The sequence below is a fragment of the Triturus cristatus genome, chromosome 4_1 (assembly GCF_964204655.1).
Source record: "Triturus cristatus chromosome 4_1, aTriCri1.1, whole genome shotgun sequence".
Taxonomy (NCBI): domain Eukaryota; kingdom Metazoa; phylum Chordata; class Amphibia; order Caudata; family Salamandridae; genus Triturus; species Triturus cristatus.
In genome coordinates this window covers 61,658,951-61,680,727 of record NC_140585.1, presented here as the reverse complement: position 1 = coordinate 61,680,727, position 21,777 = coordinate 61,658,951, and the positions used below count along the sequence as shown (strand labels likewise).

Here is a 21,777-nt window from a genome sequence, read left to right as displayed (position 1 = left end):
CTTCCTAGTCAGGCTGGGCAGAGGTTCTCTGGGTCCTCCTACTGCTGGGCAAGATCAGTGGGTTTCACAGGGTCCCTCACTCACTTAAGAGGCAGCACCTAAATCCTGTCACTCTCAGAGGCATAAGTCCCTGGCTAGGCCCTACCGCCTACACTCCTGGTGGATTCTTCCAGCTCTGCTTCACCCCTCTGGCCAACTCACCACAAAAAGTTCCCTCCCTCACTTAAGTAGCCCTAGGTCAGGTGACCTCTAGCCAAGGCGGCAAAAGTAAAACCCCACCTCCCTTCTAGAAGGTTCCAGCACATTCCAGGAGCTTTCCCATTCTACCTATGGGACAAAAAAGGCGGGCTGGTGTCGCAACATTGTTGTGGGGTTCCAGCCAGATCCTGGCAGCTAGGGTGCTACTATGAAAGACCACTCTGCAGTAGCAGGGGTCTGTGGCAGCCATCTTGGGAGAAGGGAGCACCTGCACCGTAACACTGTAAAAACGAAAAAATTCAGGGAAAAAGGGCCAAGTCCAACAGAGCTGCTCACAGAGAGGGCTCTACTGGGGGCATGGGGCTGGGCCTTCAGGTGGGGACACGGGTATATACTATCTCGCTCTATGCGGATGACCTGCTGATCTATCTGAGAGATGCAGTGAAAGGCACCACATCGGCAATGCAGATCTTAGAGAGCTTTAAGCACATATCAGGCCTCCAAGTTAATAAGGCCAAGATGTACTTATTTCCTGTTGCGGGACCGCTACCCAGACCGGAGGCTTTACAGTTGGACATCCAGTGGACTTCCAACTCCTTTAAATACTTGGTATCCAAGTGTTCCATTCCCTGGAGGATTTGAAGGAAGGGAACTTGGGTAGGGCAGTGAGGTCTCTCAAATCCTGTGTCCAGTTCTGGCACGATTATCATGGCCTGGATTTCATTGTTCAAAATGGGAATGTTACCTCGGCTATTATATTACTTTGCCAACCTTCCAGTTTTGATGACACCAGGTTGGTTCCGCCCGCTAAATTCGTTGCTGAGAGAATTAGTGTGGGTTGATGGGGGTCCGTGATTATCTTTGAGGACTCTACAGCGCCCCATGACAGAAGGTGGGCTAGGGGTGCCGAACTTCGAATTTTATACGCTGGCCGCCCAAGTACAATGGTTGGCGCAGTGCTTGGAGGGGGTAAACGAGGAGGGCACATGTTTGTCGGAGCCTGATGGTCATCCCCGTTTGTTGTTGGCTAAACTGTTAAGCCCGACTACCCCCTCCCCGTATCAGTCATTGCTACAATGCACCGCATTAGAGGCCTGGGAGAGATCTTTGGTTAAAGTTAAAAAAGCCCCGAGATATACACCTATACTCCCTCTTGTGGGCTTACCGCACAGAACTCCTAAGTCATTATTTACTGGAGACTGGCGTCTTGGACACAGGCAGGGCTGGAAAACGTGGGAGACTGTTTTCTGGAAAAAGGCCTCATTCCCTTTGAAGAACTGGTGGATAGTAGTGGGCTTCCTCCGGGACAGCTCCTGCACTATGAAGGATTAGTCCACACTTTCGGACAACTGTGGGGAGAGGAGAGGGATGAACCTGAAACGCCCCCAATTTTGCATGCACTGATAATCTTAGGCACGGCCGGGCACCAAGTGAAATGGTTTTATGCCACCCTGCTCACAGCGTCCCTGAACCCATTGGGTAGATTGCGAGGGACATGGGAAAAGATAATGGGAGGTGTATTTACTGACACTGAATGAGGTAAAATTCTGCAGTCCCCCAAGAAGAATTCCCCTAACACACGCCTAAAATATATACAATTCAATGTCATTCATATGACCTAGATGACACCTCACCGCCTCCACATTACCTATGGGGGGACATATGAAAATGCCTAAGATGTGCCCATCCTGATGCTGATTTTATACACATGACGTGGGATTGCCAAATAATAAGTCCTTTCTGGGAAGCAATTGTTTCCAAACTTAAAGGTTTCTGGGGCGGGAACTGGCATCTACGGCCCGGGAGTGTTTGCTGGGACTCTTTCCTCATCCACAGAAATGTGAGGTTGGGAACAGGTTGATTGACTTATCCTTGGGTCTTGCTAAGCATGGAATAGCATTAGTATGGAAATCCACACAGGGACCCAAGGTTGAACACTGGAATCGAGATGTGATTAACTGGGCAGGAGCAGAAGGTACAGCACTGAGTTGGGAGGAAGATAGGGGAGTGCGGAAACGTCCCATAGCTAAACCATGGAAGGAAATAATGGTGACCTGGGAGCAGCCGACACACGCTATTGACGAGGAGGGGTGGGCATGATAGCCCGAGTGACAACACTGAACCATAATGGCCTGCTCCTATCCCTGTAAAGATGGGGGCAAACATGTTGATCTTCCCGAACCATGCAGTGCGTTGACACGTGATCAGGAATATGATGGATGCTGATGAGAGAGGAGGTTCTCCCCTTCGTCTGATACACCCCGATGGGTTTACTACCCCTAAGCTCGGATTCCCCAGATATGGACAGCTGATCCCTAATCTACATTATTCTGCTGCACAATTCTGCTGCACAGGTTTAGGTTCATTTTAGAAGTTCTTCAAAAGTAAATTAATTTATGCTGGGCTATATTGTCATACCCTTATGCGAAGCCACCGGCCGCTCACGTTGAAAACTTGAACGAAATGTACAGCTAGTAATAGAATGCATCATTGTACACTAGGATTTTGAGGGTACCATTAACCTGATTACTGAAACTTAGCACGGCGATAAATGTGCTATTGATCAGAGCACTCTTGAGTCAATATATCTTGAAACGCATTTTGTGCTGCAGGAAGATGCTGTATGTAGATTTAATCGCTGTCTGTGTTTTGAAGTGATGTATAAGAAAAGCCAATTAAAAATAGGTTTAAAACAAAAAGTATAACATCAAATGCATATGATACAATATTATTTCAAGAATATATGTGAGTTGACAGTGTCGTCATGCCATTGTCTACACCAGTCAATGCCTTTTCCAAATGAATCCTGTCAATTTGTCTTTAGCGTTCAGCAGCGTCCAACTGAGAAATTTTCCACAGTTTATTGTAAGTGGCGTAGATGGATCTTTTAGAATGTGGTGACCTACGACCCAACAAGAAATTTTTTAAATCCACGTCATCAGAAAGGAGAGATAGATGTTCCTTAACTGCAGATAATGTAGAAGGTTGTGACCATTGCTGTGTTGAAGAAGGTTCTGATTATCAAAAAGTAGAATTAGGTACATGGCACGCTTTATACTGTACAGCGGGTGCAATAAAGTGCAGCTTGTCCCCCTTTGGGCAGGAAATACTGGTACAGTGGGTCATAAATTGTGTGTTTACATGCTTGATTCCACTCTGATAGAAGGGGCCATAAATACCAACTGGAGGTCACATTCTGAGGTGGTTCAGGTGGCTGGGTGTGTCTTGTGTGTTATCTAGGGTAACACTTACTGCTAGGCATTGTTTGGGCCTTATCTGATGAATGCAACTGACCGGCTGCTCAGCCTTGGCCAGAATGCAGGCTCTCTGCTGTGCATTTATTTGTATTTGAGTGTGTGCATCTGACTAGTTTCTTTAGGTATTACATCCTGGGGCCATATTTGATTTAATACGGCAGTTTTCCAGGTGTGTTTCAGGCTTGTTCCATATCTCGTGTCTCCATCCCATGAAGTGCTAGGGGTGAACAGAGGGCAGCTGTGTTATGTTGATCTGATAAAGGTTCACTCTGAAACCGTAACAAGTGTTTTATGGTGAATGTAGGTAGCGCAGGCAACAGTTGTTCTGTTGTATGCTGAACTACTATGTCGCGATTGTGCACCATAGCAAGCCAAACTAGATACACACACTCCACCACGTATTCCCCTGTGTGAGCGAACACTGGTATACATGGAAAAGGAGCCCGCGGCACTACTTTTCCCAGAAGGCAGTGAGGCCTAGCACTGCCAAACAAACAGCCTGTTACGTAAACGCCTCCTTATAAGCACCTCCCACACAGTGGGAAGGTGCTTGACAATTTGGAACAACACTCTAAGTGAGCGGACGTTTACGTTGGTGTACGAAGGATCCGCCGAGAGCAGTTCTATGGAGCTCTCGGTTGTCTCGCTCGGATTGCGAGAACGAGAAAGCCATTGACCAGGTATTTAAGAAGCTCGCTCACATAGAGCGCGAGGGTGATTTCTCGATCCACTAGTCCCGCGCTGGTGTTTGGTTTCTGCCCGTCTTGCCGTCAGACTCTATCGCGGCCGAACCTTCCTTTTTCGTCTTTACCGGCGAAACCCTCAGCGGCCTGCTATTTCTTTCAGCACGCGCGTTCTGGGACCTCAGAGCGTATAACCGGCGAATTCCAGGCAGACCCTCTACGGCCTTGAGAACCGAGAGGGTACTACTAATGACATTTCCGTGATGCTTTTCCTGGATATAGCAAGGGGCCCCCTTTTTCACTATTTACAAACACTCGCTTTGGTGTAACAGCGAGGACTCCGTTTTTTGGATTGATTTTGTTCGTATACTCAATGTACAACCTTGACGTACACTAATTCTGGGAACTCCTGGTTTCGTTTGTGTCTGGACAACAAAGACTCTTTACAGGCGAAAAGAAATAACGGTTGTGTTGTTCCAAGACAGCTGCTGCAGGGCTCCTTGTAAGTGAAAGGCTTGTGCTACTCGTATAGATTGAATATGTATGTGCTTGGTAGTTTGCATTTCACGCTTGTCTTTCCCTCTTGTTTCCCCCTACAGTGCATACACGTAAAGAAGAAATACAGAGCCTAGACCAGACTTAGGGCAGACGCATTCCTGGCAGCACACTTTGTTATTTAGTTCCCTTCCCTTTTCCCCGGGGTGCTGGGTTCCATAGTTGCGTTCGCTGCACTGTGGGGGATAGCATTCAGGAGAATAGGGAGGCTCCTCAGCTCGCCGTCATCCCTGCTGGCTGCTGAGAAGAGGTTAGAGGCGTTCAGTTCTACCTTGTGCCACTGACACCCTGACATACTAAGAGCGGGATCTTTCTATAAATTACTCCGAAGCTAACATTCCCCCCTCTAATTGAGTTATCAACCACTAACCGTGTCTTGAGGATGGACGCAGGGATATCTTAAGGGCCTGGGTCAAACGGAGATTGGGGGCCCCTGTTCCGAGCAGCTTTAGCTTTATGATCCAAATTCAACTATTTCATGCCCTCTTTGTCCAGGTCAATGACAGTGCTCATGCTCACTCCAATTCTAAATGTGTTTACATCTAATATTCAGTAATAGTGACCTGTGTTTTATCTCATTTCTCATATGTCGGGTCCTGTTTTGATCTGAGTGAGAAAAAAAATGATACTTGTTGCATGAAACCATCACAAAATTTCTCTGCAAAATGCCTAGACTCTCACACATCACCCACATTCAAAATAAATGAAAGGAAAAACGGTATTTGAAACCTGTTCAAGAATTATTCAAGGTCATCAGGGCAAGACTCTGCAGAACAAACCTGAGTTTATTTGGGCCCCCCCCGAATGGCTGGGGCCCTGGGCCAGAGCCCACTTTGCCCATGCCTTAAAACGTCTCTGCATGGACGGTTCCTATTTCTGGCTTGTGGGGTGAGTGTTTCCCTTGGCATTGGGTGTCCTAATCAGGTGTATTCCCCCTATTTTCAGGGTAGCCCTCCTCACACGGGCACATAATAGTTGTACAGTGCAGCACAGCAAGAGCAAGATTACAACCACTGGTAACAAGGCTTTGCATAGGCCTGCAATCCACCTTGGTACCCAGGTAAACAAACATGTGAACCATTCTATGTTTGGGGTACCTCCTTCTTTAATCATGACCTGCTGTAGGTTGTGCAGTGTTTGGATGGCGATTGACAGTGTTCCATTGTCCAGGTTTTTAATGGGGATGAAGGTACAGCACGCTGTACCTATCTTCACGCACGCACCGTTCCATTGTGATCATTAAGTCCAACACAGCTGCATCACCATTAGGGAGATGGCGGGCATTTTTCTTTTCGTTGAGGCCATCTTCGGTGGTGCTCATCATTTTCAGCAGTTCCCACCTGATGATCTGCAGCCACCGAGTGTAGGCCTTAGTTTGCGCTGTAAAGAAGCGGGTTGAACCTCCTACACCTATCTGCGCATCGGTGAAGAGCCAGAACTCTTCATGAATGTCTTGAATCTGTCCCAACCAAAGTACTGAGCTGACCTTCTTTTGAATACTTGGTGTAGAACTTGGTACCGTTGCTAATGGGGTTGTGATGCAGTGCAGAAAGATCTTCACTGGGTATGACCAATGTTGGCATGTAGAGGGTGTCCTTTCAATATATGCCCCCCCCCCTCTTTGCCCCATCCCAAAGAGGACTGGCTCCTGGCATCCCTCTGGTTTCGGAGATCGGTCCTGCCCTTTTTAGGTCTCGCCTACGCAGCGCGCATGCGCTGCATAGGATAAAAACCTATGGAAATCGCTTCGGCTTTTCAGCCAAAAACGTGCACGCATTACATTGCTTTCAATGGCAATGCATGCACGTTTGGAGATTCCCTTGCGGGAGCAAGCTTTGGCACCATATGTTTGCTCGCTCCCGCAAGGGAATCGCTGTGTGTTCTCTCGCATTCCCCCCACCCCTCCCACTTGTTATCACAGTACTGTTTCACTTTCACTGCCACGGGGCCGCGTTTGTGTTTCATTTTTCTCTGTCACGTTAAAGCGGAGTTGCCTCTGGGAGGTGGGTAGGAACCAGTAAGAACTAGTTCTGTGTTAATGGAATACTGCAGCGTTTCTGGCCCCCGGGGCTTTTTTTTTTTTTTTTTCACAGGCAGCGGGCAGACACTGTTTTTGCATCTACGCCAGGTGAGAGCCAGAAAAGGAACATGATAAAATAGAGCAAAAGTAACATTTTGAAAAGTGTTTGTCCACAAAGTGGGGAATGGACCCAAAGACCACACATTAAAAGAGAGATGGAGTCTGGGGACTTAACGCAAGATGATGCCCCCCACTCGCCCAAAAAATGTCATAGGGGACCACCGACTCTCCATATCTCAGAAATATTCTTAGGGTTCGTTGACTTGTGGAGTCCCCTGTAGGGTGTGGCCCGTCAGCTCCACAGGGGCCTTTGTGTTCCAACCCTGAGGACTTGCCAGGAAACTGGGGTCTGGGAAATTTCAAGATATGCGCTTGCATCTGAAAAGCTAGTGGCGTGACATGTCTGACTCAGCTATGCCAACCTTTCGCAGGCACCAACACGGAATGCACTGCCCCAGTTTTGCCCATGCGGCGATGTATGCCCATGTCTGCTGCTGTGCTCATCAGATTATTTTTCAGCATGCGCCTAGATTCAGACTCCGCAATTCAGCAATAGCGAACGGACATTTATAGAACCATGCCCATGTGCAAGTAATTGGCCTATGCACCCCAAGAAGTGTTCACTAGTATGCTTGGACATGCTTTTTTTGGGAGGGTCGGGGGCACAAAAGGATTTAAACATAACTATCTCCTGTTAGTTAGAGCCTTCCATGTGGCTGAAGAGTCCTGAATGTCTCCTCTCTATCTATTTGTTATAGGACGATCTGTGCTATGGCGTCAGGCGTTGGTATGCGAATTTCACCCTGAACCTTTTGGGCATGCTCAAGGTAAGTTTTAAGACATGGCCGTATCTACCTTGCATGCCAAAACTTTGCCATTGTGTCTTATGGAGGTGAAGGGCACCCAGGCCACCAGGGCTAGGGGTCTAAACAAGCACCACCTCTCCATTGGGCCCAAGATTTCCTGCAGCATGGTGCCTGGTGTTCGGTACAGATGTGGCTGTGCACTACGTGGCACGTTCACGTGGGGGTATGCTGGAGATGACTTGTTAGACTGGGGTGTGTCTAGAAGGCATGCAACTGGTAGCAATGTAGTTGTGAACTTCCATGGGGCACCCTCCCTGTATACTCTACTGCACACAGAGTGTGCCCCTAAGCATGCAAAGAAATCTCTACTCTAATACCCGGGCCTGTGATACAGGAGGCTCGAGGGAAAGACAGAGACAAGGGCTCTTTTAATCTTCTATTGTGGTCCCTGCCTGTATTGTGCCAGAGGAAGCATTCCAAATGTTTAGGAACCATCTCAGAAAATTACAAGCATTGGCATAGCCAATAGGTCTCGCCTTTGGGACCTTATAAGTATTTAGTTATGTAGCACAATATCCTTGGTGCAACAACATTAACTGTTGCATGGTTAAACACTTATAAGTTCCCAAAGGTGAGACCTATTGGCTATGCCAATGCTTGTTAATATTTCCGTCAGACCCCGACAGAGGTAGTGAAATCTTTTGGAATATCTCACTAGTGTTGTATGCTGATGACACTCAGCTAATTATGTCCCTGTCAGCAGTCCACTGGCTTTTGTGCCAAATCTAAAAACTGTGGTGGCCAGATGTATGCATGACAACTGTTTAAAACTTAACTAAAAAAAAAACAGAGATCCAAGGAGTACTCAGCCTAGCTGCAATTTACATGCCCTCCAGAACACTACGCTTCGCCAATCTAAACCTGGCCCACATTCCGCATCATAGCAGAGCCAGAACGAGAGGTTGCTCCTTCCATGTCTTAGCTCTGACCCGATGGAATTCTATGCCTCCTAACCTTAGAAAGATTCAATATCACTTACTGATCCAGAAACAGTGGAAGACCCGGCTCTTCTCCATCTGGGCTGACGATTTCGCCTCTCTGCTGCTGTGTTTCTTGGGATCCTTTTATGTCCCTTGCTGATATTGTCTGACACCGGGACCCTCACCTTCCCCTCAAGGCAGGAGGTCTCCAGGTGTTGTGCATTCTAAGGCTCTGCTCCCCTCTTGTAAAGGGTCAAAGTGGTAGCACCCATGCAGTAAGTGCCTTTATCAGCAGGGGAAATAAGAGACAGTGCACACCAATACCCAGCTCAGTAAAAGCCTGAAACAGACCCAAATAAAGGAACGTGTACCTACATGTTCGCCTACTCTGTTTGTACCTCATAAGTATCTACCTGTGCACTTCCTCTGTTTGTATGCTCCGGGCGAGCTTCTCTAATTACTTTTGTGATCCTTGTACTGCTAACCATGGCATTTGACTATCAGACCATTACCTTATGTCTGCTGTGTGCATTCACTCACTCCCCTGCTTTAGCTGTCATTGAACCCTGCTGAGTGAGTATGCAGACATAAGGGAGTAGGGAAGGTGATGAACAGGGAGTAAGGTAAAGCTGAATGTAAGAAAGGTGCAACGGTGTAAATGCTGCACTCACCCTCAAGCAACGGACATCTTGTCCCACTCTGCCAATGCTCCATCCACCGACAGAGAAGCATGCTGGCACCAAACGCAAAACATTGTCAGAAACCATGATAAGGTGAAAAAAGACAAAAAGCAGACACGTATTGGCAGCAGAGATATCGCAGGTGTATTGCAGGTTGTGATGGAATCTCTATAATAAATGCTGCAATCTTCCAACAAACGCTTGAACCAACCCCAGGCAAGTGGCAAAGATAACTTAACAAACAGAAAAGTAAAGACAGGAGTTGGAACTTCAGCTGCTCCAGTGTGAACTGGAAAGTACTGTCAAGAAGAGTGTGAATGGAGCTATATTTGTTATATACTTCCTGAAACGTTACCTTTATTATATACTTCCTGAAGAGTTTTCTTTGTCATATAGTTCTTGAAAGGGTTACCGTTGTTATACACTTCCTGAAACTGAAGTGACAGCAGCACATCCTGTTCCATCTCTTTTTCCGCAATGAAATCTTGACCGTGTGCATCTTCCTAAAGCTGTACCTCTAGCAAGAGGGTTCTCCGTGAGTGCTCTTTCTGTACTAAGTTACTCTGTGAACACTGGAAAATCACCTCCTTTTCTGAATTAGGTAAGAGTGACATGTTCAATGGAAGATTTAGTTAAATATGTGTGTATGGTGAAATAGCCCTTGGTAACTCTCAAAAATGGTAAAGAAGAGATGTCTTTTACAACTAGTTCAATATTGTGTATTCACATTCTCTTACATTTCCATTTAGTGATTTTAAATCTCTTTACATCCAATAGGGAACCAGCCTTGAATGCACAAATAATCGTGAATAATGACAGTAATCGTGCACATCTAAAAAAAAGCGGTTAGAAAAAATGAGCTCTAATATTCAGGAAAAGATCTGCACAGTCAGAGACTGAGGAACCTGAACATAAACTGACAGATCCCGGAAGAAGCCGTCCAGAGCAATTCAGTGGATGAAAGAGTCTGAGCTGTGCACCTCCACGCAACAGGACTAAGAAATGACCTCTAGAAAATTAAGGCAACAACACTGACAAACCACCTCCTGTATAAACAGGCCTCCACCACCAGCTTTGATCATGTGTTCGGTATGAGGTGAATACAGCATTGCTTTGCTTCCTGTAATGATAGCTGACTACCATTCAGTGCGCTAGGTGTATTGTAATCTCTTTCTGGCCAAACCACAGAAGCAAGAGAAGAGCACAATGTAGTAGAGCCAGACAACTGAAGGGTAAAGGAAAGCGAGGGTCTCTGATCTACAACAGACTGTCCCAATTTGCATCGACCTGACGGAAGACTATTCTTTACCCGTAAACATGCAAAACCATTATGTAATCTAAAGACATAACCACCTACAAAGAAGCTTTACTTGCCACAATTAAAATATATGTAGTTGGGGACTTTTGTATTTCATTGTGAAATCTGAAATCAAGCATCTAAAATACCACACACATACAGGGAATGTGAGAATAACACAAGTGCTCTATCAACCATGTTAGCTTTTCAGGAAACGCAGTCATTGGATGCGGACAAATACAAACCCGACCCAGAGACACTAACCAAGAAAGAAGAATCATACACATGCAGCAAGAGCTTTAGTTTGTCATCACTACTAAAGAACCATCAGCAAACACACACAGGAGAAGCAACGTGCAATTGCAATGTATGTGTGAAGAACTTTAGTCAGTTAGCACTTCTAAAAGATCATCAGAAAACACACACAGAGGAAAAACCATACCATTGCACTAAATGTGTGAAGAGCTTCAGTAGGTTATCACAACTCCAAAGACATCAGCGAACACACACTGGGGAAAAACCATACCATTGCAGTGAATGTGTGAAGAGCTTCAGTCACTTATCACAACTCCAAATACATCAGCGAACACACACAGGGGAAAAACCATTTAAGTGCAGTGAATGTGAGAAGAGCTTCAGTCGTTTTTCACACCTACAAGGACATCAGCGAACACATACTGGGGAAAAACCATACCATTGCAGTGAATGTGGAAGTAGTTTTAGTTATCCTTCAAATCTCAGGAATCATCAGCGAACACACACAGTGGAAAAACCATTCCAGTGCAGTGAATGTGTGAAGAGCTTCAGTCGGTTATTAGACCTACAAAAACATAATCGAACACACACAGGGGAAAAACCATACCATTGCAATGAATGTGTGAGGAAATTCAGTCAGTTATCAACCCTCCGGTGCCACCAGCGAACACACACAGGGGAAAAACCATACCATTGCACTGAATGTGTGAAGAAATTCAGGCATTCATCAACCCTCCGGAGTCACCAGCGAACACACACTGGGGAAAAACCATTCAAGTGCAGTGAATGTGGAAGCAGTTTTACTGAATCCTCACATCTCAGGAGACATCAGCGAACACACACAGGGGAAAAACCATTCAAGTGCAGTGAATGTGTGAAGAGCTTCATTCAGTTATCACATCTCCAAATACATCAGCGAACACACACTGGGGAAAAGCTATTCAAGTGCAGTGAATGTGCAAAGTGCTTTAGTTGGTTATCACAGCTACAACGTCATCAGCGAACACACACAGTTTAAAAGCCATTTAAGTGCAGTGAAAGTGTGAAGAGCTTTAGTCGATTAGAAAACCTACAAAGACATCAGCAAACACATATTGTGGAAAACCCATATAGTTGAATTGAATGTGGAAGTAGTTTTAGTGACGCTTCAACATTAAGAAATCATCAGCGAACACACTTTACGGAAAAGCCATTCAAGTGCACCGGATGCGCTAAGAGCTTTAGTCGATTTTCAATTCTATGACAACATCAGCAAACGCATACAGGGGAGAAACCATACCATTGCAGTGGATTTGGTAGTAGTTGTGGGAAGGATTTTCAGCAAACTACAGGGATTAGTGATGAAACCTATAAACACAACACACTCAAATAGGTTTAACAAGCACAGACTGGAGAATATTTCTAGCTGATTTTGGTGTTTGGTCCTTTTGTGCAACAACCGGTTCAATGATAGCTGCTAGACAACAACGTCCAAAGACATAAGAAGTAAAAGTAAGAAATTGTGACCTGTAACTGTGAGAGATAATGCTTGCAGTGCACAACATTTACATCCGAAGCCCTGACGCGAGGCAAATGATGCTCATTTCAATCATCACATGCATCTGTAAATGCACCCACCCTTGTGGCACTTCCCAAGAGGTGTCCAGTATCAAGCTGGAGCCTTGGAAAATTTGCTGTCTCACCACTGACTGTAAATGATTCACGGCCAGATTAATTGTATATGAATATATTTTAGACGTTTCATATTTACAGAGAATCACCCAACCAACTCCTAACTGGTGAATGGACAAAATCCGTGCATGATGGCGAAATTATTGATCAGAGGGAAAGCTGTTGAAAAGTTTAGTTCTTAATAGGTTTCTGAAATCTTGACGATTAGGTAAAGATTGAATCTTGAGCAGTAAAGAATTCAGCTCTTGGAATCCAGAAATATCGACTCGCTGCTTTACATTTCTTGATCCTTGGCACTGGAAAAGAAATCTGGATTCATAAGTACAGGAACACAAAAGATACTGAGTTTTGACACAAATGATATTCAGGTTTGCATTTACAAGCTTTAAGCCCAACCCTTATTAACATCTATATCCAACCTCTGGCAGCAGTGTCCAGGAGCAGAGGATTAGCTGTGGTATCTTACGCGGATGACACACAGCTGGTGGTGGCATTATCTGACGACTGGGCAGGGTGCACTTAAGTTTCAGGAAGATTTAACAGCTATTGCAGATTGGATGACTGCCAATTGTCTTCAGCTCAATGGCAACAAATCGGAGATTTTGGTGGCGGGCAAAGACATCCATCTGTGGAGTGACCTCTGGTAGCCGTCCTCTTTGGGCCCTCCGCCAGCTCCTAAAACGGCAGTAAAAAATCTAGGAGTCTGGATAGACTCCGCTCTTTCTTTTCAAACCCAGACTAAGGTAGTAGCCGGAGTTTGTTACGGGCTCCTACGTGGGCTTAAACCTTTGCTGGGTTTCTTCGACCCTACCATCCATCAGGTAATCATTCAGGCCACAGTACTCTCTAGACTGAACTATGCAAGCTCCCTATATATCGGGCCAATATGGCAGAGATACTGCGTTTACAAAAGGCACAAAATGCGTCAGCCCGGGTCCTCCTTGGTCTGCCGACAATCTGTTCCATCGCTAGTTCCATCCACAAACTACATTGGCTGCCGGTGGAGAAATGCATCCGAGACTCTCTGTATTGCCCACAGAATCATGATTCTCCAATCTCCTGCTATTCTGGCTAGCCTCATGGCGTCCTTTAGACCTACCCGTCAGCTGCGCTTCAAGGGCCTGCATCTAGCGGTTGTTCCTCGGTTTAAGACAGTTCGGACCGGAGGACACGCCTACCGCGTTTGTGCTCCTAAGCTTTGGAACTCCTTCCCTGCGCACATTAGAAACATTCAAAATCATTCTCTCTTCCGTAAAGCCATCAACACTCACCTCTTCCTTGCATAATTGCCTCCTGGGTGTTCTTGGCTTGCTTATGGCAGTGATATTGTAGCGCTGGGACACCCGTTGCTGGGGCAGCTGCACGCTTTATAAAACCCCTTAACATAACATAACAAGCAAAAAGAAACCCTTGTTTTATAAACTGCCAGTGATAGAATGGACATAAAAGTATGTGCTGCCTCGTGAGCAAACAGTGAAACTTTGGGATGCAGTTGGAACGTCCTCAGACCACAAATAAGATAGATCGTAGCATTCCGACTCGTCTGTAATGTGCTTTTGTGTTGCCGGAGCTGCCAAATACACAGTGTTCTCATAGCCCAGCCTTGCTTAGAGGAAGGTGTTCACCGATATAATATGCATATCAGAAGAAAGGATACATCTTCAGTAGCCAAAGATTGTAGAAACTAATGCTTTCCACCGAGTTCATTTTAACAAAGTGCTGAGTCCGGGAAGTTCTTCCTGCTGCCGACCATCATCACCACCACCACCCAGCCAGTGAGGAACAGCAACGAGACTGCTCTTCAGCAGACCCATTCTTATACATAACACACTACAGGGGTTTGCTCCAGGGTCAAACTCACTTTAGTTTCACGTTAACAGCAACAAGTTCTAAACTGGACAATTTATATTTAGGAACAAGTGGTTTGTACGGCCATTAGTGGCATAATAAATTTGTAACCCAATACTTTATAAATCTGTATTAATGATACATAACCAAACATCCAAACACCACCCATGTATGGACATCCAAGAGCCTTTAAAAACCACACTACAGAGGTGTGTACCAGGATCAAACTCAATTTACTTCAAAGTTAACATGAACTAAATTATGATTCAGCAAGAACAATCATGATGCTATGAAATGTACACAATGATGATTAGATTTTACATATTAATAAGAAATGTATGTTTTTTGATATGTAATAAAACAACACATTTATTTGAATTAATGGTATTTGACTTCTGATTGTATAGGAGATCTTAAATGTGATTTATTCCCTAAACTATAGAGATAATTTGTGATGTCAGCAAGGAGAATAGTTTATTTGGCAATAGAGGAGTCAAAGCTCGATAGCATGACTGCTTTTAGCAGGAGTCTGCCGCAGGTGGCATTAGAGGGGACTATTCTCGCCAGTGTGGCTTCTCTCAGAGTGAGAGGTGCTAACAATATGTCTGTATCCTGGCACTTCTCTTGTTAATAATCCATAAAAATACCATAGAATGTTGAGTACTTGAAAGCAGTCTGCCATACAAGGGATTTAAACATGAATTTGTCAAATTCAAAATTGACATTTTTATTTTTGAGGTTCTAATATAGCGCTGCTTTATCTAATAATGTCTGACAGGTTTTCTTCGAGAGCCCTTTCTCCTTCGGAAGAAGTTTTCCATCGACATACCCAATGGGATTTCCAATGAAAGGCTGACAATCCATCCAACTCTAAACAGGGCTGGTGGGTGGACCGTTGGTTTGGCTGGTATAATGCTTTGTTGCGTTTTTGATAGAGTGGCCTCTCCAACACACCCTGAATCCAGCCCGTCTTTCTTTTGTGATTTTTCCATTTTGAGTTACATTTGAAGACTGTCCCCCTCATTTATAGTTTGACAGGTGGTCCACGGTCTGCCAGTGGTGCATGCGTAACAACTTCCACTACCCCGTTGGACTATAGTCCACCATATTTAGCGATCTAATCCAACCTGGCTATCCTTGTGTCTTCAGAGGAGCGACAGGAGCTCCTCTAAAAGCACCTAATGTTTGCTGAGTGGCTGCCATGTTTCCCATGGGTGCCCAACAGACTTTTTTTTTTTTCACTCCTTGTTGTAAAACGAGGCATTAGTTGTAAGGCCTGCACAAATAATGGGTCTACATTTTTCCTTCACTGGGAACCAAACACCCCAATGTAGCACTTGACTCTCAGAGGGTAGCATTGCAGAGCAGTCTAAGGCTTACTCTAGGGAGGTAGTGTGGGCCAGTAACCGCCATTTACAGGTATGCAGAAATAACACTCTATAAATGATTGTCCAGTCTGTACTTTTCGTTATAAAAAGGAAGAGTACATTATTACACACACACTACTCAACAGCACTTTGTGTAAGGAGTCTTTGGTGCGGTGCTTTGGGTGAGGCGACAACTGCACTGTACGGTATTATTTTGTTTTTATCTTTGCTTCCTGTACCGAAGGCATGAGGTTATGGACAGATGGAGGTAAGCCCAATTTTTGAATTTCATTGTGGGCCCCAGCCGTTTTCCCCTACATGTGACAGTTCATCGACCAATTTAAATCACTACATCGCGCGCTCGCCTTGTGTGTGGACATTGCGCGTGCAGCCTTACCGCGTTCCTGTGTCCAGCGAAGCTGCTGTGCTTCCTCTGTGACGTTTGCTGGTCTCCGAGGTTCTAATGCATTACGCTTTGCAGCACGGTGGTGCCGGGAGCCATCCTGCACGGCGTCACCGGTGCGTGCCTCCATTTTCTGTTTGGCGCTCTCCTTCGTGCCCAGCAATTTCACGCACAATATAATGTCTGCCAACCACGTTTCTTTTGCGTGTCAATAAAGTTATTTTGACCGTTGACTCCATGCAACACCGAGGAATTGGATTGCTTTCAGCTTCATTATCTTGCTCCGTAGCTCTTCGCATTCTTTCAAAGTTAGCACTCTTGCGCTGTGCTCTCGTTGTGATGTCCACGTTCAATCCAGCATATTGACAGTTTTTGTGAACACTGATGTTTTGAAGTCAAGCCACGCTACTCACCGGAAATGTCTAGATGAGGCGAATTGGACTTAAATCGGCGTGGGACAGTTTGTGCCTTTTCGGGTGAGAGAGTTCGCTCACCGGCGTTTGTTCTTCCTTTCTTATAGATTGTCATCTGCCATGAGTTTTGAACTACGATTTAATTTGCTTGTAATGGCTTATGTTTTGTTTTAATGACATTCTAAGGTGTTTGACAAGTGTGTGTAAGGGGAGGTGTACTTCAGTTTAATCTTATTTAGTACACCAGGTAATCTGTTATTTACATTGTGTTTTGTTCTATCTTTACTCATATTTTAATTGAGTTGTTGCATATGTGGTATGCATTTAGTGTGAGCTTTATTTGCTAATGTTATGGCCGATCTAGTTATCTTCAGGGCACTATGCTTAGATGTTTCCTTTAGGGTAGTTGTGTATTAGAGCTGGTCTCTATATACTTGTTTTTATCTTTCGGTGTGGGTGGTGCGCACACCCTTTACACTGATTTCACCTTTTACAGCATGTGTGCCTAATTTTTGTGAAGATTGTTTGCCTAGTAGTGTTGGTTGTTTACCCATTTTACACTTGCATTACCCGTATAATTTCTAGCGGTGTGGGTTACTTTTCCTTTACACCTATATTTTTGTTTTGTTTTCCCTGCATACTTGTGCAGTTGGTGGTTTAGCCAAGTATTGTAACATGTAGTGCGCAATGGGCAGTGTACCCTTTTCTTAAATTTTTAGTGCGCATTGGGCTGTGTTTCCCATACATTATATATTTTGGAGCGCAATGGGCAGTGTATCCTTTTCTAAAATTTATGGTGCGCTATGGGCCGTGTTCCCTATATATTATATATATTTTGTCTGTTTTTTTTGGTGCGCAATGGGCAGTGTACCCTATAATTGTTTATTTTGTATGCATTTAAGTAAATGCATTGAGTTTTCCATAGTGTTCCTTATATGGTTGTGGCGTGTAGAACAGTGTGATTGGTTTGGAATTTACACTCCGCGGGTGTCCTCCATTCTCCAAGTCCTACACTTTGTCCTCTTTAGTGCGTGGTGTGTTGAAGTGGGTGACTAGTTGGGTTATATTCTTTATTGGTATCAACTCTTCTCCCAACCTTGCACAGTATTTCCATGCTAAAATTGAATTTAATATAGTGGTTTAGAGGATAGCCTTCTTCCTATTCTCGTTTTCCATCTGAAAATCTTATTTCCATGTTAATTGCTAATATGTTTCCCTCTTTATCTCATATTTGCAGTTTCTCATTTATTCCAATTTCTGGATTCTTCTTCTTTATGTTTCCAAGGGAAGGGGATGTGCTATGTTATGTTTGTATTTTCTCATTTGCACTCTTTTCCTTGCTGTATACTTTCACTCATTCTTCCGTTCTCTGTTCTTCTGCAATACGTACCTATTTTCTTGCAGCTTCAATGTTCTTCCTCATCTTGCATCCTTTCTTCACCTAAAATATTCTCTTGGATGCAGTGTTTTAATAAGCCCTCTGTATATGGGTGCTACCGTCTTAAAAGCTTGTTCTATTTGTTTTAGTTCGTTGATTTCTCAAGGGAAGAGGATATGTTGTACTTACACTTCCTGCTGCTCAGCCAGTATGCATGAGTATGTGTGTATGGAATGTTGGAATGCGTGATGACTGTGTAGAATGTTGGTGTGCCTGGTGGACTGGAGGAATGACAGTTGGAGGAGTAGGCTGAGCAGCAAAGATGCAGCTCCTGGTGGGATCTTGAGATCTTAAACTAACTTGTAACTTACCAATAAACATCTACTTGAACTTACCTCGTGACTACAATCCATCCTTTCTACATTGGCGACGATCTGGAAGAAACCCTGCGTGACAAGACTACTGAAGGTGAAGATACTTATATTTTTATCGAACTGTATGGATTGAAGAAACTACTCGAAGAAAAGAAACTTAAAAAATCAAGGAAAAGAACGCCCTCGAAAATCCCACCAGTGTCCTTCACCATCTGGACAGCCTACCCAGGGCGCTTCACATTCCTTATGGCTTTATACTTCAAAAGAAACGGATACATCGCTGATCAGTAGACATCAAGGTCTGGCATATTTTATTGTCGACTACATTGTTGGACTTTGAGACATTTGGAGACAGCAATGAAGAGCACAAAACGTATGGCAATGTTTTAATTAACTGTTACCAACAGAAGACACGGTTGTAAGGAGTGTTAAAGTGGCACTTTGGGTGAGGCGAGATCCACACTGCGAGCACTTTGTTTAAGGTGTGTTCAATGCGACGCTTTTGGTGAGGCGAGAACTGCACTGTGAGCACGTTGTTTAAGGAGTGTTTAATGCGATGCTTTAAGTGAGGCGAGATCTGCACTGCGAACACTGCCGATATGGTCGACTTTCCATGTATACCGATGTCGTGAAGGTACGGACATATGGAGGTAAGCCCAATTGTTGGTTTTCAATTTGGGCCTCAGCCGTTTCCCCTACATGTGACAGTTCATCGACCAGTTCAAATCACTACATCGCGCGCTCGCCTTGTGTGTGGACACTGCGCGTGCAGCCTTACCGCATTCCTGTGTCCAGCGAAGTTGCGGTACTTCCTCTATGACGTGTGTTGGTTTCCAGAGCTCCAATGCATTACGCACTGTAGCACGGAGGTGCTGGGAGCCATCCTGCACGGCGTCACCGGTGCGTGCCGCCATCTTTAGTTTGGCGTGCTTCTTCCTGTTTTGAAATCTCCAGCACAGAACGTGATGCATGCCAACCACGCTTGCTCTTTTGAGCGGGTCAGTAAAGTTATATGTTGACTGTTGACTTCACTCGACAACAGGAATCATCTTTGGAGATTACTGTCAGCGTCATAGTCAGACTCCGCTGCTCCTCGCTTTTATTCAAGACTAGTACTTGTGTGCTGTGCTCTCGTTAGGCTATCCATGTTCAATCCAGCATATTGACAGTCTCTGTCAACACTGACGTTTTGAAGTCAAGCCACGCAACTTACTAGAAATGTCTGGATGAGGCGAATTGGACTTAAATCGGCGTGGGACAGTTCAAGCCTTTTCGGGTGAGATAGTTCGCTCACCGGCGTTTGTTCTTCCTTTCTTATAGATAGTCATCTGCCATGAGTTTTGAACTACGATTTAATTTGCTTGTAATGGCTTATGTTTTGTTTTAATGACATTCTAAGGTGTTTGACAAGTGTGTGTAAGGGGAGGTGTACTTCAATTTCATCTTATTTAGTACACCAGGTAATCTGTTATTTACACTGTGTTTTGTTCTATCTTTACTCATATTTTAATTGAGTTGTTGCATATGTGGTATGCATTTAGTGTGAGCTTTATTTGCTAATGTTATGGCCGATCTAGTTATCTTCAGGGCACTATGCTTAGATGTTTCCTTTAGGGTAGTTGTGTATTAGAGCTGGTCTCTATATACTTGTTTTTATCTTTCGGTGTGGGTGGTGCGCACACCCTTTACACTGATTTCACCTTTTACAGCATGTGTGCCTAATTTTTGTGAAGATTGTTTGCCTAGTAGTGTGGGTCGTTTACCCATTTTACACTTGCATTACCCGTATAATTTCTAGCGGTGTGGGTTACTTTTCCTTTACACCTATATTTTTGTTTTGTTTTCCCTGCATACTTGTGCAGTTGGTGGTTTAGCCAAGTATTGTAACATGTAGTGCGCAATGGGCAGTGTACCCTTTTCTTAAATTTTTAGTGCGCATTGGGCTGTGTTTCCCATACATTATATATTTTGGAGCGCAATGGGCAGTGTATCCTTTTCTAAAATTTATGGTGCGCAATGGGCCGTGTTCCCTATATATTATATATATTTTGTCTGTTTTTTTGGTGCGCAATGGGCAGTGTACCCTATAATTGTTTTTTTGTATGCATTTAAGTAAATGCATTGAGTTTTCCATAGTGTTCCTTATATGGTTGTGGCGTGTAGAACAGTGTGATTGGTTTGGAATTTACACTCCGCGGGTGTCCTCCATTCTCCAAGTCCTACACTTTGTCCTCTTTAGTGCGTGGTGTGTTGAAGTGGGTGACTAGTTGGGTTATATTCTTTATTGGTATCAACTCTTCTCCCAACCTTGCACAGTATTTCCATGCTAAAATTGAATTTAATATAGTGGTTTAGAGGATAGCCTTCTTCCTATTCTCGTTTTCCATCTGAAAATCTTATTTCCATGTTAATTGCTAATATGTTTCCCTCTTTATCTCATATTTGCAGTTTCTCATTTATTCCAATTTCTGGATTCTTCTTCTTTATGTTTCCAAGGGAAGGGGATGTGCTATGTTATGTTCGTATTTTCTCATTTGCACTCTTTTCCTTGCTGTATACTTTCACTCATTCTTCCGTTCTCTGTTCTTTTGCAATACGTACCTATTTTCTTGCAGCTTCAATGTTCTTCCTCATCTTGCATCCTTTCTTCACCTAAAATATTCTTTTGGATGCAATGTTTTAACAAGCCCTCTGCATATGGGTGCTACCCTCTTAAAAGCTTGTTCTGTTTTTTTAGTTTGTTGATTTCTCAAGGGAAGAGGATATGTTGTACTTACACTTCCTGCTGCTCAGCCAGTATGCATGAGTATGTGTGTATGGAATGTTGGAATGCGTGATGACTGTGTAGAATGTTGGTGTGCCTGGTGGACTGGAGGAATGACAGTTGGAGGAGTAGGCTGAGCAGCAAAGATGCAGCTCCTGGTGGGATCTTGAGATCTTAAACTAACTTGTAACTTACCAATAAACATCTACTTGAACTTACCTCGTGACTACAATCCATCCTTTCTACAACCATGCATCAATTTACAAATATACATAAGTTGTTGGAAATACTTCTTGACATTGCGTAAACACTCCCACCCCTCCCGCGGGGGGGATCTAGTACCACCACTAACATGTGCGAACCTCATCAGCCCGGAAATGCATCTGGTTGACTATAACCTGGAGTGGTGGCCCACCCATTATTTCAACAAGCTCTTATAATGGGAACATCAGCCATAGTGACACATAACCCTGACTGAGAGCATCTCATACTAACCATACAGTATACATATTTCAATCACAGTGGCTGACAGTCTGGTTGTTCAATCAACGCATTAGCAAGAAAACATGCCTAAGCATCACTTGGAATGACAGGTACTTATATTTGGTAACATGATCAATGCAAGTAAATCACAGCCCCTAAAAGGGATCATATTCATAATCACTTGATTATGAAATTACAACCAGGCACCGTGGCAAGAATGCCTACCGACATATTTCCGATTTACTTATCATTTCGCATATTGCATGTGACTTCCCATCCCCAAAG

At 44.3% G+C, this 21,777-nt stretch overlaps 1 protein-coding gene across 1 annotated transcript in view; it reads left to right on the top strand.

Moving 5' to 3' along the window:
- The window catches only part of LOC146839515 (uncharacterized), a 75,833-nt gene extending 61,145 nt beyond the window's left edge, over positions 1 to 14,688 (top strand). Inside the window, exons 4-5 of the mRNA XM_085651571.1 lie at positions 7,532 to 7,600; positions 10,017 to 14,688. The gene's annotated coding sequence lies outside the window, so the exon portion shown is untranslated. The remainder of the gene's footprint in view (positions 1 to 7,531; positions 7,601 to 10,016) is intronic.
- The last annotated feature ends 7,089 nt before the right edge of the window (positions 14,689 to 21,777 follow it).